Source organism: Talpa occidentalis, unplaced genomic scaffold, assembly GCF_014898055.3.
Source record: "Talpa occidentalis isolate TD23 unplaced genomic scaffold, MPIMG_talOcc4v2.1 talOcc4.2, whole genome shotgun sequence".
Taxonomy (NCBI): domain Eukaryota; kingdom Metazoa; phylum Chordata; class Mammalia; order Eulipotyphla; family Talpidae; genus Talpa; species Talpa occidentalis.
Window position 1 is genome coordinate 70720272 of NW_023602073.1, and position 4300 is coordinate 70724571.

A 4300-nucleotide genomic window follows, 5' to 3' on the forward strand; every position below is an offset into this window, starting at 1 on the left:
ATAAATTCCACAGGCAGCACTAGTAGGTTGGGGACCAGTCTAACTTAATTGATTGCATCTTTGATTAGAATTTTCTTCAGATGAGTGTATATTACATCCAGAAGATGCAAAGTAATATTTTCCCACTTGGGGATATTTTGTTTTCTAAATGAATTTTCTTAACTTTTACCAATGATGCAGTTAAAACAATTTTCCTCATTGTTCTATCTCTTTAACAATGAGCTAGCCAGCTGGCTCAGCAGAAATACATCCTGATATGATGCAAATATTTTCTAAATAATTTTTCTTTCTAAAGCTTGGGTAAAATGGCAAAAAAAAATAAATAAAAAGCTGGTCCTTATACAGATTGTCAGGGTCAGAAACAAAAAGCATCCTAAATTCTTGGTGTAGATTAGGTAACCAAATCTAAGCCACTCAACAAACATCTCTTTGTAAATGTATATTACAGGAAAGTTTTCATACATAATGATGCCAAAATCAAATTGACAGTTTCATGTGATGAGCACTTACAGGGTTCTGAAGTAATGACAGATGCTACTGTAGACTTCCAGCTTCTCAATTGTCTTTCTAAGGATTATGAATATGATGTTGTCATTGCTAACAGGGTGATTCTTATTTATTCATCTCATATTTTCCAAATGTTTGGTACTGTGTCATGCCCAAATTATGGGTTCAAAAAAGGTTTTTTTTTTAAACTCCTTTGTGTGTCAGAACTAGTGTTTCCATAAGAATTCCAGCTGAAAATCAAGTCACAAACCTGGCTCTATGATACATAAAATTCCTGTCCCAAGATATTCAGAGCATCAGATTAGCAGACGACATTCAACATTCAGGCCAGAGATAAAAGATCACCGATCAGGGTTTTGGTGTTTTGGTGTTATAAAAACCTTGAGAAATTTTGTTTTGAAGCTGATATTTTCAAAAAAGTTCTTTGAATTTTTCAGAACATTTCAATCACTTCTTTTCAAGAGAAATTTTAGTAATTTTTTTCCAACTGAATGGAAAACTGTGCTATGCAAACAACAAAGATTTTTTTCTTTTGAAAGTTATTCATGTCCTGCTTCTAGGATTGCCAAGGGAATCAAACTTTTAAAAAATTTAACCAAGCCAGCAATCAGAGTTATATTGTGCTAGAGACAACTTAAACTCTGAAGTTCAGAAGTATTATGTTTCCTCCTAAACTTGGAGCCCATGATTTCCAGATCGGTTGTTAAGTTAGCCAAATAGGTTTGCATAAGTCCATAGCCAGTCTTATTTCATTCTTAATATTTATTTTTGCTAGATTTTCTTTTCTTCCTTTAGTCTCATGTGGGCAATGTAAAAGGGCTTAAATTTGCATATGTCCCTAGCAAGAGGGCAAACTCACTTTTGATATAAAACTATACTCATCGATTTTTCAGAAATCAAATTTTTGCTGCATTTCTTCTTGCAAATGAAGACACATATCCTGTAGTTGCACATATTATTATCCATAATTTAAATACAAGAAAATGAAGGCTCATTATCTAACAGTTTAGCATGAAGACGATTGCATTGGGTAGCCACTGCCACTCACCACTATGCCAACAACACAGATGCCAAAAAAGTCAGTTGAATGCCAGAATGGGAGACAATACAATTTGGGACCAGATCGATTGCAGCTTTATTCAATATTACTACCAGTCACTTGATAATGTCAGAACCCAACAAGGTGTAACTTACATTGACAAGTCATGCCTTGTGTGGTAAAAATAGCAATTCCAGGGGAAAGCTGCTAATGTGTTGAAGTCATCAAGTCTTCCATTCCAGAAAAGCTAGCACAGCACCACACCTCTGGACAATCAGTCCATGCTGGAGTGCTGCAGCATTAGCATGATTGTGGGCCAACTTAAGACAAGCAAAGACCTTTCCTTAATGTTCCAGCAGGTGTCCCTAGTAAAGAACATCAGTGATCCTTGGGGGTCCACCAATGACAACTCAGTGATCTCCTCCCAGCGAGGTACTCATGCTGTTTCCATTTCTCCTATACCTGATACTCTTCACACTCCCTGTGAGCTGCCAAATGTCATGCAGATGAGCAGAGCCTCAGTGGGAGTGGATGGCAACCTTGCTGCCACAGAGGTATTGTGTCCAATATTTGGAGGCCAAACTAGCTGCATCTGATGGGGGAAGTTTGGGTTTTATCAGTACATGTTGTGAAAAGACAGTGATGCAAAAGGTTGTCTTTTTTTTTTTTAATCTACTAACAAGTCACTCTGGTAACCCAAAGAAGTCAAGGAAAAAGCAGCTGGCCAGGTATGGTTATTTGCTAAGATGTTTCAATGTCTCATGATATCAAAAAATAATAAATTTTTAACAACAAAAATCAGTTCAATAGAACAGCTGCAACTCAAATCTAAAATGTTAAATTCCAGGGCCTCCCTGGTGGTACTGGGGTTAAGCACTGCACTATAAAGCAATCCGCAGTCTCTGCAGCATGAGATCCATCCCCGGCTGGCCAGGGAGCTACCCACATGGCACAGCAGACCTCTCCTGACACGCCCACTGATCCCCTCAGCAGTGTACTTTGGTCAATCTGCCTGTTCTGTTTCCCACTCTGTCTCTGGTGAATCTTCTCACCCCCCACACCTTTGGCCTGTACCTCAGTTCTTGTATGCATAATAAATAAATCTTTTTTAAAATGTTAAATTCCAAGGTCTAATTGCAGACTACTGTCCAAAGTAGGTGTACACTTTCCAACATATCACCCCAGATGGTTTCTACAAATGTGGGTGCTCAAGCACTACTTCTGGGGATTGACTCAGTAGATCTTCTGTGAGCTCAAAATATAAATTTTTTAACAAGGATCTTGAATGGTTCTGAAACAAGCTATCCACATTCCAATTTATTGGTTTGCATTTCAATTAAAGCTTGACTATATCTGATTCCTCTCATCTGCCTTGAAAACTGCAGCAAGATTATACACATCCACAATCAACTAACACCAATCACCATGTGGTATAAACCAGAGTAAACCATTTTTCCTGTTTGGATATTGATTTCCTTAGCCTGTTACATGGGTATAACTAAATTATCCTTATATCATGGGATTAATAGAAAGATTGAGTAACTTGATAAATGACACAATGATTATAATAGTAAAAATTACTATGTGAAAACAGTATTGAAGCATATAATGTTCAAAATTAGCATAAAACACAAGCTTATTTGGAAGCTATAACATAAGATTATTGGAGCACATTGCAAAGAACAATTAGACATTTGGTCTACATCCATAACCACTTCAACCAACTTAGACCTCAGCTATAACCACAGTAGAGTGTAGCAAATCCTTTATTAACACAACCACACACACCTCTACACACACACACACACACACACACACAGAGTTGTCACTGCTAAACTAATGGTAGGTTTTCCACTGTCTCCACTGTACACATCATCAAAAAAGAAAAGATAGTAGCTTTTTCTAAGACAATGAAGATGGATTCAAACCTATACCTATGACTGTCACTGACACTCCCACCAACCCACATGGGCATTGCAGACCCTACAATGACAACCTCCCCAAGTGTATGGATTCCCACTACCATCTTCAGTGGGAAAAAGGTTTTGAAACAATTGGTGTGACAAAAGAGACTGACACCAAACAGTCACAGCTTGATTTCATGGCATACCACATGGAGTTTTTCTAAAAATGAAGAAACTTTAGCATTTCCTTGTTATTTGGGGCTACAAAGCCATAAGCCTCCCACCTATCCTGTGTCGGCTTGGAAATGAGCAGACCGGCTGGAAAACAAGAGGCAATTTGCATGTGAAGAATAAACAAACAGAAGTCTGCTGCATACCATGTCAAAAAAAAAAAAAAAAACAAAAAACAAAAAAACCAGAGTCTATGTCTTTGTTTAGAAAGGGGAAACAGCAAAGTTTAGCAGGTTAGTAACAGCACCTTTCTCTCTCTATCTCCTAATACACATTTTAAATAAACCTGACTTGACCTTGATACATCAATGCATCATCAGTAAGATTCTCCCAGGCCTCATTGATACAACACTTTTCCTCACTCCAATATATTAGGCACATTGCATCAAATTTCTTCAATAATGATCTCCCCTATACTCCTGTCATTTAATTTATTTTTTCTACCAGCAAGTTTCCCCTGCTTGGTGTTTATCACCTTCCATAAACTATTCCTTCTGCCAAATGTCCAGTTGTTCCTCAGCTTGCACTTTACCTCACAATGCTCCCTATTTGCACAAATTCTTCCATATTCACTCATCCCAGCAAGGTCAGTATCTTTAGTGTCTCCCAATCCAAACCC

At 37.7% G+C, this 4300-nt stretch overlaps 1 pseudogene; it reads left to right on the plus strand.

Annotated features, from left to right (window-relative positions):
• Window positions 1-975: 975 nt before the first annotated feature.
• Window positions 976-2185, plus strand: LOC119253336 (nuclear transport factor 2-like; annotated as a pseudogene).
• Window positions 2186-4300: the final 2115 nt, after the last annotated feature.